The sequence below is a fragment of the Amborella trichopoda genome, chromosome 10 (genome assembly GCF_054954075.1).
Source record: "Amborella trichopoda isolate Santa Cruz 75 chromosome 10, AtrichopodaSantaCruz75HAP2 v2.0, whole genome shotgun sequence".
In the NCBI taxonomy this organism is placed as follows: Eukaryota; Viridiplantae; Streptophyta; class Magnoliopsida; order Amborellales; family Amborellaceae; genus Amborella; species Amborella trichopoda.
This window is the reverse complement of record NC_142345.1, coordinates 5,477,926-5,491,976: the sequence shown is the minus strand read 5'-3', so window position 1 is coordinate 5,491,976 and position 14,051 is coordinate 5,477,926.

The following is a 14,051-nucleotide window of genomic DNA, read 5'->3' as shown; positions in this document are numbered from 1 at the left end:
TCCCAAAATTTTAACTAAATTAATCTTTGTGAATAGTTTTTAGCATGAGGGAGCAGACACCTAGTATGCTCCCACGGGACCATAGTATACATGTTCAACTAAATAAGATAGTTCTTTGGCTATCTTAGTGCTAACTAAGCTAGGCCTTATGATGTCTACATGGGTTAGTTGAAATAAGGGAATTAGCATGGTAGTTCATACTATGAACGAGTGGTTTAAAAAGCGGATAAGTGACCCGCATCGAGCATCTAAAAAACCAATGGTTTAAAAAGCGGATCAATGATCCGGATCGGGCACCTCAAAAATCCATCCGGATTTGCGAATCGACGATCCGAATTGGGAATCGGCTGAGATTAAAGCTTAAAAAAAATCCGAAAAAATTATTAAAATTCATTATAAATATTGTTTTTTAGGAATTCAATAAGAAATGGGGTACTCCATTAAGAATTTTCATTTCTTTGCATGAATATGCGAATATTGATATGTTCTTTCCCTGCATGAACTACTATTTACCATTTAATTTACATCACACAAAAAGATAAACATGGAATAAGTATATCAACATACATGGACTACAATAAAGCATACAATTAGTAACATATGATCTAAACATAAAATGATAGACGACGTCGTTCTTCTTCTTGGTCATGCTGGTGCCATTGATTGAATTCGTTTGACAATTCATTGATTCGATCTAAAAACGAATCATCCATATTAGCCGACGTCTGACTATACCTAAATCCCTGAGTGTTAGTGTTCTGTTGTGTTCCCAATCCAAAATCCGCGAAGCTTGTCCATCCTTCATGCTCACCTATACTGTCGTGCTCATCCCTACTCTGTTGCTATTGGGACTCGATATGTGAATAATATGGTTGGGATAGGGTGGCCTCAAAATCATCATCTATCTCATTTTCCCTTAGACCCCCTTCCCACTCTCCCTCATTAGGTGCAATATCACCAACATCTCCGACGAATTGTGGATACGTTGGCTGGCTGCTTTCTCTTTCATGCTGCTCATCACCTTCTTCAAGATCTTCCTCACCGATAGCCTCAAGGAACGCTCTCTTGTGCAACACTGGCTCCTCCTCTTCTACTACCCATTGGTCTGCTGTGTCTGTGACAAATATTGTGTTTAAGTCTATCAGCCCATAGTCTTCAAGCTTCCTCCTTATTTGTCGCTCTCAGAGGTTTAAGTTATAATGAACGTAGACTAGTTTATGAAGCTTCTCCGAAGCGAGTCGATTCCTCTTAGTAGTGTGCAACTATTGAAACGTACTCCAGTTGCGCTCACAGCCAGTAGCAGAACATGTCTGGGAGAGCAACTTGATTCCTATCCTCTTTAAGTGAGGTGCATCAGTACCATATATCTCCCACCATTCCGCTGGATTAAAATGAGAAAAGCATTGTAAAGGCAAGAACAATTCATAAGATTAAATATATGAATGAGCAAAATATTAGCTAGGGGATAACTTGGATCCATCTTAGTTCGAAAATTCCCGAAATGGAGCCCACAGCTAAGTAATCGGTCGCAAAGCGGGTTATGGCAGGCCTGATTATCTCTTTTTTCTTAGAGTGTTATCCAAACAGAATAAAATTTTAGAATGGTTGTATATAAATCTCGACACCAACCTTGCTTCCTCTAAAGTCTCCTTCACAATTTTGATCTCACCGATCTCCTCTAACATAAGATCGATGCTGTGTGCATCACACGGGGTCCATACTAGATGCTTCCTCTTATCCATCAACTTACCGCCCGTAGAAACACATGCACGCTCATTGTCCGTAATAAATTGGACTACATGTTTATCTCCCACCTCCTCCACTATCTGATCAATAGTCGTATCAAGAAGTTTGAGTCATTCTTTATCCCTGATACGTCTTTGCTAGACAAAAAGGCTGTACCTTTTGGGGAATAGGCCAAGAAGTTTAAAAACTCTTTTTTGCTAACTTTATTCAACCAACCATCACTCATGAGAGTAATGCCTGTTCTTGGCCAACTCTGTTTATATTCTTTAATCCAATTTGTAACTTCCTCCACCTCTTCATCTAATATTGGCCCATTGAGCTCATATGCCGTCGGGGGTTTTACCCCGGGCCTGGCTTTCTGGATTGCACTGACCATAGGTGGAAAATTTGGGCTATTGGCTGCATCAAAGGGAATCCCTTTATCGAAGAACCATTTACCAACATATCTCTCCAACATGTTTCTTGTACATTTAACCATGCCTTTTAAGGCCATCTGTTGTGACTTAGGCTTTGAGAGAAATAGGTCTATACGATCATGACCTACAATACTGACACTCTTAGATAAGCTAGGAACTATTTCTTCAACGTTTGCTTCTTGTTGACACATACTGCCACCAACCCCTCTATACATATTTGAGCTGGGCCCGCCATACATACTCGACCTGAGCCCGCCATGCATGTCTAAGCTGAGCCCGCCATACATGTCGGAGCTAGACCCACCATGCATGTCTGAGCTAGACCCGACATGTATGCCTATGTCATAACCACCGGGCATTCTAAACTCACGTTCCATCTGATATTATTCATGTAAACTCATTCTTGTGGTCATTTCCAGGTCATTATTATATTGCTCTTCTAGGTCATTATTATATTGCTCTTCTAGATCATTCATGCTTGATGGCGTATATAAACTAGCTATCTCCTCATTCATCCTATGTTTGACAATTTTTTACCTTTGTTAGCCTTAAAAAATTCCGCCATCTATTTTTTTACATTACTAGGGACACTACTGCATGCAGAAACATCTCCCTTAACCCCTGCCAAGTGTTACTTGAACCTATGTACCCCACTACTTATCACTCTTTGACAGTAATTACAATTTTGTCTTTTCTGTTGGGATTAAGTCTGACCCCATATTATCATGCAGGGTCTTCTGCAGATCTTGACATGATTCAACTATTTTAATATGTAAAAAGTTAAAAATTAACCTGACAGTTCAACAAGAAAAATAATCACCATGTGTAGTGATAATATGTTGGGGTAGTTCATGTAGTTATATTTGTTGTTATTTGTTATGGCAAAATACTTCTATTGACAATAATATTTTCGTACATATCAATTACAAACATACAAGATAATATAATACAAAATGCAAGCTCCAAACATGGCTACAACTCAATTATCAAGAATATACATTTTTTGCATTAAAACTTTAATAATACAATTGAAAAAATGCAAGATAATATAATTGTCAGACATGCTACGATTTTTTTACAATGATATTCACTTTAATTCCTCATGATAATACAATTTAACAACATGTATTTATTGCGTTCAAAATTTTAAAAATTGAAAATACATTTTTAATGCAAAACTACATTAAAAATATAATACAGTTTTACATTCGAAATATAATAACATATATGTTTTTGCATAAATATTCTATCAACATGCAATTATTTCAACAAAAAATTTAACAATAAAAATTAAAAATATGGTATAATACCTCATGATAATCAAAACGTGATCACTATTTTCACATTTCTTCGAAAAATCACGATTTTTCAAAAAAAATCGATCATGTACTAAAAAAAAACACAATTAAAAACAATTATTCACAGAGCCACCTAACATAAGTCATTCCAACTCAAAAATGCATTAACAACAAATTAAAAAAATACAGTTTTGCATTAAAAATATAATAACATGCCTTTTATTGCATAATTAATATATCAACATACAATTTTTTCAACAAAAACTTTGACAATAAAATTACAAATATAGTTTAATACCTCATGATAATAAAACCTGATCACTATTTTCACATCTTTTTGGAAAATCACGATTTTTCAAAAAAAATCGATCATGTATTAAAAAATAAAATAAAAATAAAAACAATTCTTCACAGAGCCACCTAACATCAGTCATTCCAACTCAAAAATACATTAACAACAAATTAAAAAAATACAGTTTTACATTAAAAATATAATAACATACATTTTTTTGCATAAATAATCTATCAAAATACAATTTTTTCAACAAAAACTTTAACAATAAAAATTAAAAATATGGTTTAATACCTCATGATGATCAAAACCTGGTCATGATTTTCACATCTTTTAGGAAAATCATCATTTTTCAAAAAATTCGATCATGGATAAAAAAAAAAAAAAGTATAGCAAACTCAAGCAATACAAATTAAAAATATGGTTTAATACCTCATGATAATCAAAACCTTGTCACGATTTTCACATCTTTTCAGAAAATCACAAATTTTCAAAATCTTCGATCATGGATTACCAAAAAAAAAAAATATATGTTCTTCACAGAGCCACCTTACATCAGCCATTTCAACTCAAAAATCCACCTCCAAACAAATAAATTACATCCAATTGAGTACATGTTTTGATAAAAAACACTATAAAGAATTAAAACCCTAAATTATGAAAACATTATCATCAATAAATCAAATCAAATCGATTAAATTGAGCAAAAAAAAAAAAAAAACGCAGTTCTTCATAGACAACAGTCATTGAATCTAAAAAATGAAGCTCAAATTGAATAAATCAGATCAAATTGAATACATCTGATTCTAAACAAGACTATAACGATTCAAAACCCTAGAAATCTAACACATTATTTGTAATATATCGTGAACAATAGATCGAAAGGTGGAAAAAAAAAAAAAAAACAGCAGAATTTTTTTTTTCACAAACATCACTGTGTTCTTCTAAAAACTTAGGCTGTAATTGAGTAAATTAAATAAAATTGAATATGATAAATGATAAAAGACACGATAAAGATTTAAAACCTTACAAATTTAACTGATTGTTTTCAAAATATGGACTGAAATTGATCAAATGGCGGAAAAAAAAAAAACGCAGAGTTTGTACCTGGTTTCGTGAACTTGTGGCTTCAATCTCGAAATTAATCTTTTTTTCTCAAAGATTATCACAAATTCGTAACAGAAATTTCTAATGAACATTTTTACGATCAATATGCCTTAAACTTTTCACAGATTCATGCCCAATTTGGCATGAAACAAAACGAAAAGCGGAAACCCTAAAACCCGCAACTTTCATGATCCAAAAAATTGAAATTTTTCCACCATTTAATGCATGAAAAGGCTTAAAAAAGCTGCATAAAGCCTAAATATTCGATCATATGGAAAAAAAAGAAGAAAAATGATAAAAAAAAGAAAAAATTTGAAGAAACCCGTGAAGAACACTGTGCAGCCTGTGTTCTTCATGAGACTCACCGATTCGGTATAGTGAATCGGCGATTCACTATACAGAATTGCCCGATTCTCTCTGGAATCTGGCGATTCCGTGTAAAATACCAGAACCGGCACAGACTGTGCCGATTCTCGAGTGGAACCGGGCGAGTCCGGTTCGACTTGACGTTGTTTAAAACACTGTAAAAAACCCATCCGGATATGAGAATCGGTGACCCGGATCGGGAATCGGCTGAATCGGTCAGATTAAACCTTAAAACAAATCAGAAAAAATTATTAAAATTCGCTATAAATGTTGTTTTTTAGGAATTCAATAAGAAATGAGAGTACTCCATTAAGAATTTTCACGATCTAAAAATAAAATGACAAACAACGTCGTTCTTCATCTTGGTTACGCTGGTGCCATTGATTGCATTCGCGTGACAATTCATTGACTCGATCTAAAAACGAATCATCCAAATTAGTGGGCACCTGACTATACCCAAATCCCTGAGTGTTAGTGTTTTGTTGTGGTCATAATCCGAAATCCGCGAAGCTTGTCCATGCTTCATGCTCATCTACACTATCGTGCTCATCCCTACCCTCTTGTTGTTGGGACTCGATATGTGAATAATTTTGCTGGGATTGGGTAGCCTCAGAATCATCTCTCTCATTTTCCCTTAGACCCCCTTCCCACTCTCCCTCATTAAGTGCAATATCATCGACATCTCTGACGAATTGTAGATATGTTGGCGGACTGCTTCTTTTTTCATGTTGCTCATCACATTCTTCAAGATCTTCCTCACCTATAGCCTCAATAAACGTTCTCTTGTGCAACATGGACTCCTCTTTTTCTATTACCCATTATTCTGCTGTGTCAGTGAAAAATATTGTGTTCAAGTCTATCGGTCCATAGTCTTCAAGCTTCATTCTTATTTGTCACTCTCAGATGTTTAAGTTGTAATGAACGTAGATTAGTTTATGAAGCTTCTCCGAAGCGAGTCGATTCCTTTTAGTAGTGTGCAACCATTGGAACGTACTCCAGTTTTGCTCACAACCAGTAGCAAAACATGTTTGGGAGAGCACCTTGATTGCTATCCTCTTTAGGTGAGGTGCATCAGTACCATATATCTCCCACCATTCAGCTGGATTAAAATGTAAAAAGCATTGTAAGGGCATGAACAATTCATAAGATTAAATATATGAATGAACAAAATATTACTTAGGGGATAACCTGGATCCATCTTAGTTCGAGAATTCCTAGCAAGTTAGTTCCGAAAGATCCTATAGCATCTCTATACATAGCAAGCTAAAACAAAATATTTCATTTTAGTGCATTATTCTTCACAAATATAACAACTCAATCAAGTTCTTACCGAAATATTAAATAATACCTCTTGTATTGCTGCTACCTGGTTTCGATGACTTCTCTTCAACCTGACAATAATGTATCTGACCCTTTCCATAATCTTGTGGGGATGTTCAGGTATCAAATAGAAAAATTTTGGGTTGATGTAGTAATCTGGAAAATATATAGATAGAGAAATGTCATTTAAAATTTCATAAAAAAATAATTTACAATGGAACATTCTAATGATATAAATATATATTTACCTGCATAATTAATTAGACGTCCAAATTTGGTGTTCCACCTTCTTTCTATAATCTCGATCACTTTAATAACAAAACTACACTTCTCCCCAATAGCTGATTTGGCCATCTTGATACCTTCATAAAGGATGCCCATGGTAGCTTTCTTGTCAGCATCCACTAATCTTAACACCGTAACTAAAGAGGCAGTGGCCTCTACGATACTGGAAATCGAGACCAGAACCTTCTATTTGAGACTATACCGTCCACTTTTAGCTTGGTACTGGACTTCGAGAGGCGGTCATTTAACCACTCTTCACTTGTAAACAATCTCTTTATTGCACCTTCAAATTCCCGAAGGGAGTCCACAACCAAGTAATCTGTCGCAAAACGGGTTATGGCAGACTTGATTATCTCTTTTTTCTTAGACTGTTCTTTGAACAAAAATAAAATTTTAAAAAGGTTATATATAAGTCTTGACACCAACGTCGCTTCCTGTAGAGTCTCCTTCAAAATTTTGATCTCACCGATCTCTTCTAACATCAGATTGATGCTGTGTGCAGCACACGGGGTCCATACTAGATGCTTCCTCTTATCCATCAACTTGCTGCCCACAGAAACACATGCACGCGCATTGTCTGTAATAAACTAGACTATGTGCTTATCTCTCACCTCCTCCACTATCTGATCATATAGTCGTGCGTAGAAGTTTGCATCCTTTTTCGTCCCTGATACGTCTTTGCTAGACAAAAAAATTGTACCTTTTGGGGACTAGGCCAAGAAATTTACAAACTCCTTTTTGCTAACTTTATTCAACCAACCATCACTCATGAGAGTAATGCCTGTTCTTGGCCAATTCTGTCTATATTCTTCAATCCACTTTCTAACTTCCTCCACCTCTTCATCTAATATTGGCCCACTGAGCTCATATGTCGTCGGGGGTTTTACCACAAGCCCGGCTCTCTGGATTGCGTTGACCATAGGTAGAAAATATGGGCTATTGGCTGCATCAAAGGGATCCCTTTATCGTAGAACCATTTTCCTATACATCTGCCCAACATGTTTATCGTACCTTTCACCATATTTTTTAGGGTCATCTGTTCTGACTTAGGCTTTAAGAGAAATGCGTCTATACGACCATTACCTGCAATACTGACACTCCTAGATAAGCTAGAAACAATTTCTTCAACATCTGATTCCTCTTGATACATATTGCCACCAACCCCTCCATACATATATGAGCTGGGCCCGCCATACATGCTCGAGCTAGGCTTGCCATGCATGTATGAGCTAGGCCCACCATACATGCCCATGTCATAACCACCAGGCATTCTAAACCCGCACTTCCTCTGGTATGTTTCATGTAAACTCATTCTTGTGGCCATCTCCAAGTCATTATTATATTGCTTTTCTGGATCATTCCCGCTTGATAGCGTATATAAACTAGTTATCTTCTCATCCATCCTCTGCTTTTCAATTTTTTTACCTTTGGTAGCCTTGAGAAATGCTGCCATCTGCTTTGTTACATTATTAAGGACACTATTGCACATAGAAGCATCTCCCTTAACCCCTGCCAAGTGGTGCTTGAACCTATGTACTCTATTACTTATCACTCTTTGACAGTAATTACAAATAATTTTATCTTTTTTGTTGGGATCAAGTCTGACTCTATGCTGCCTTGCAGGGTCTTCCGCAGATCTTGCCATGGTTCAACTTTAAAAATAATCATCTTTGTGTAGTGATAATATGTAGGGGTAGTTCACGAAGTTATATTTGTTGTTAATGCAAAATACTTCTATTGACAAAATTATTTTATTTCCTACTGGAAAAAATAATTTATTTATGCAATATTATAGATAAAAATAGCCTATATCAGCCACTACATATAGAACAATAAATTTACATTGATATAATATCAATAAAATATATATTTACAATGGTATAATAATTCACAATGCCAATACATATGAACTTGTCACAAATCTTCATTTCGACAAACATGAATTACTTCCTACTGAGAAAAAGAAAATATTTATGCAACATTATAGATAAAAAAAAGTCTGTATACGTCACACTTAGAATCAAGAAAAAATTTACATTAATATAGTCATCCATAATGCCACTACACGTATATTTGACACAAAAAACATTTACAATGATATAGTCGTTCACAATGCCACACATAAAATTTACAATGATATAATCGGCACAATCCCAACTCGATTGAAATGATCACAAATAGTCGTACATCTCAATTACAAATATGCAAGATAATATAATAAAAAATGCAAGCTCCAAACATGACTACAACTCAATTATCAAGAACATACATTTTTTGCATTAAAAATTTAATAATAAAATTGAAAATTGCAAGTTAATATAATTATCATACATGCCACGATTTTTTTACAATGATATTCACTTTAATTCCTCATGATAATACAGCTTAACAACATGTATTCTTAGCATTAAAAATTTTAAAAATTAAAAATACATTTTTAATACAAAACTGCATTAAAAATATATTACAGTTTAACAACATGTATTTGTTAATGTATTTTTTTGCATTAACAATAAATTAAAAAATACAGTTTTGCATTAAAAATATAATAACATGCCATGATTTTTTTACAATGATATTCACTTTAATTCCTCATGATAATACAGTTTAACAACATGCATTTTTTGCATTACAAATATAAAATACATTTTTAATGCAAAACTGCATTAAAATATAATACAGTTTAGCAGCATGTATTTGTTAATGTATTTTTTTGCATGAACAACAAATTAAAAAATACAGTTTTGCATTAAAAATATAATAACATGCCATGATTTTTTTACAATGATATTCACTTTAATTCTTCATGATAATACAGTTTAACAACATGCATTTTTTACATTAAAAATTTTAAAAGTTAAAAATATATTTTTAATGCAAAACTACATTAAAAATATAATACAGTTTAACAACATGTATTTGTTAATGTATTTTTTTGCATTAACAACAAATTAAAAAATACAGTTTTGCATTAAAAATATAATAACCTGCCATGATTTTTTTACACTGATAATATAGTTCAACAACATGTATTTATTGCATTAAAAATTTAAAAATTAAAAATACTTTTTTGATGCAAAACTGCATTAAAAATCTAATATAGTTTAACATCATGTATTTGTTAATGTATTTTTTTGCATTAACAACAAATTAAAAAATACAGTTTTGCATTACAAATATAATAACATGTATTTTTTTGCATGAATAATCTAGCAACATGCAATTTTTTGAACTAGAAATTTAACAATAAAAATTAAAAATATTGTTTAATTCCTCACGATAATCAAAAACAATTTTTCGAAAAATCCCGATTTCTCAAAAAAATTGATCATGAATAATAAAAAAAAAAAAAAACCCATTTCTTCACAGCTCAACCTAACATCAGTCATTCCAACTAAAAAATCCGGCTCAAATCCAATAAATTACATCAATTGAATACATGTTTTGATAAACAACACTATAAGGAATCAAAACCCTATAATATTAACACATTATTATCAAAATACTAAATAAAATCGATTGAATTGACGAAAAAAAAAAAACGTAGTTCTTCACAGACATCAGTCATTCAATCTCAAAAATCAAGCTCAAATTGAATAAATCAAATAAAATTGAATACATGTGATGATAAACAACACTATAACGAATCAAAACCCTATAAATTCAACACATTATTTGCAAAATATTTACTGAAATTGAGAGAACGGCGGGAAAAAAAAAAAGTCAGTCCATTTTTTTTTTAACAGATATCAATCTTTTTTTCTCAAAAATCAAACTCAAATTGAATAAATATAATCAAATTGAATACATGTGATGATAAACAACACTACAACGAATCAAAACCCTATAAATTTAATACTTGATTTGCAAAATTTGACTGAATTTGATCGCATGGCGGAAAAAAAAAAAAAAAAACAGTTCTTACTTATTCTTCTTGCACCCATGCCTTCAAACTCAAAATTTAAAGGTATTCCTCCAAGATAATCACAAATTATGAACAAAAAGTTCTGATCAACACTCTTACGATCACTCACCCTGAACGTTTATAAAAAATGATGCATTCTTTCGCTTGAAATCAGTGAAATGGCGGAAACCCTAAAACTCACTCTTCGATCCAAATTTGTTGATAAAAACGATGCTTTTTCATTCGTTTTCTCGACTCACATGGATGAGAAATTTGAATTAAAGCCTGCAAGATTCGTTCATAAGGTTAAAAAAGTTGAAAATTGATGACAAAATGACAAAAAAAATTGAAATCCTGTGAATAACACTGTGCAGCCCGTTTTCTTACGGGTGACTATGTCTGACTCCGTCTGACTCGCCATTTACTGTTGGGAATCGCCCGGTTCTCTCTGGACACGGACGATTCCTAGTTTATTGGTGGAATCCTGCTATGAACTGTGTACCTAATACACAACAAACGTGTTATATACTAAACATATCTCATTTTATTTAGGTGTGAATAAGGTGCCCACCTTATGCCTTACAAGTAAGGCACACCTTTAAATTTTGTCAAAAGACATAGTTCTATTGTTGGTAACCTTATGGCTTGAAAATTTATGTTCAACCCTAATCATAATGTTTAAATGTCTTAAATGTGTAGGTCGAGCAGATCTATAAATACATTAAAATCTCGAAAATAGACGGTGTAGATAACTTGTTCCAAAATGTACTATTTTTAGGATTTGAAATTCTTTTATTGTTTATATTATATACTTCGAGGTCAATATGAACTACTGGAAGATTTTCCAACTTGGGAACACTATTTTCTATTGGATTTCAGGTGCATCTTATTTCTGTAGTATATGGTTACAACCTTAAATATTTTTCCAATTGTTGCCACTCGCAAGGTCTTGGCCCGATCCTGGCTGGGACTAGCCTAATAAAAATAAATAAAATTTTAACAATAAAGAAAAATACAAGGTCGGACTGGTTCTGTCGTAGCCTAGTCCTAGGCCTGGCCTGGCCCGTCCTCGAGCCATGATATGCACAACCCTGTTTTGAGGCATATCCATGATTTGCATATCCAACGACCCAAATGACCCATTAGATAATAAAAATAGAAATGAGGGGTCTAGTGTCTTAACATTAAAATTTGAAAAAAAAATTTATAAAGTCAAGGCTCCAAACAATCAAATTCGAGCCCACCTCAAAATTTTCACTAGAAAATGTTGTTTTGATATTCAAATATCCTCAAATTGATCATCTCGACATCAAGATGCATGGACATGAGAAAAAAATGGATTTCAAGTTTTGGAAATAATGCATCTTGTAATGTATTTTTGAATCATCAATTTTCGAAATATCTTTTATCTCTCTCTAAGTCCCGGATATTCATAATATGTGTTATTTCAATTATACATGGATAGCATAAAACTGTCACCTAAAGAATCAGTAAATCTCTGTTTTAGTGTATTCAAGAGTGTAAAATCTCAAATCACCCAAAAAAAGAGTGTAAAATCTCGAATCACCTAAAAAAAGAGTGTAAAATCTAGATGTCTTTAGTCCTGTGTGAAATCCCTGTATGAAAACAGAAAACTCGATGTTCATTATCAAGAAACAAGAAAATAATGCGTGTGAAAAGAGTATAATCTTTGTGAAAACAGTAAAATATTATGTGTTTTCGGATCAAAATCATTGTGGGTCTGTGTTTCTTATTTACTTTGAACTCAGTATAAAAGCTATGTTAAGATCTCAATAAAAATTAAGTAATAATATAATTTTATAAAGAATAAGTGAATCTTTTGTTTTTGAAAACCACACTGTAAAATCTGTGTCGTGATCACTGGTTGAAATTGATGTGAAACTAGTAAATATCCATTGTTGATAAAATTCATTGATAAAATAGTAAATATCCGTTATATACGTCAAGTTTGTTATTTTTTCATATTTGTACACAAAACTGAGGAAAAGGAACTAAAGAACAACCAAGTAAAGCACCGAAGGCATACTCCTTTCTTCTCCACAAATGGTTGAATTATTGCTTGCTTTTTTCTTTCTCCTTGCATTTTTTTTTTCTGGGTTAAACGTCGAAGTTATCAGTGGGCAACATCTTCTAGCACGAGATTTTACATAGCAACTGAGGAGAACTCACTTCATGTATTGTGATGAATTACATAGTTTTATTTTTACGTAGGAGTTTAGTCATGATTTTGTGGAGTAGTTTGTTTGTGATTATTAACATCGTTGATCATGGAAATTCAGATTCTAAAAGAGATTTGCTTCAAGTTAAATGCTCATGAAGTGCAGATGAGCATCACTATGAAGTGCAAGAGTTACCTAGATGTTTAGCTTTTGTGCTCATTTTATTCGGGTTTGTGTTTTCTTATTCCTCCAAAGATGTGGTTGAATGGTTACTATCTGTTCCCATCTGTGCTTACTCAGTGTTGGGTTAGAAAAAATCTTTTGGCAATAAAAATAGTAGAGGACTGGCATAATGTTCTTGAATGATAGAAATTCTGCTTAAGCTTAAAAGGGAAACGTTATCACAGAAGTTTGATTAATTCATAGTGTGAAGTCATTGAATCTATGACTTTGTGATGGTTATGGTTGCTCACAGTTGGTGCAACAGTTTTATCGTATTCTCCATTATTCTCCATCGATCTATTGTTGTTTCATTTCTCTGATGCACTTGAGGTTAAAATTTTCAGTTTGGTAGCCATTATGTTTCTTTCCACTTTGTGGTTCACATGGAAAGTTGCAACATACAAGTGGGAAAAGAGAAGAGTGAGAAGAAAAGGAATGGAAATCTTCTTTTATCCTATTTTTATTTTGCCAGTATTCTTTTTGGTATGTATTGTATTGTCTTTTCCTCCTCTCCATTTTGATTGGTTGAGAAACAACTTGAATGTTAATACGGACGTGTTTTAATTCTATGTAATGAAAGTCTATCGAGTCTACTTACTTTCTCTTATTTATTATTAAAATGCAATATCATGTGAAGCACTATTGATTTCTTTTTCCTTTTAATTTCTCACTAAGGGATCTCTATTTTAAGGGATTGTATATTACGAGATCAGTTAGTTTGATATAAGGAGGTCATGATCACTTTTAACCATTAGATGTGAAATCTAAAAGATGAAAGTGCGTCACAACATTCGAGAAATGTTGTTTTGGCTTTTGTGTTTAAACAATAACATATCTTTAATCATAAATTTTTATGTTAAAAAGTTAATGATGATTGTGGCATGTATATATCAAAAGTAAATGGTGTCATTGGAC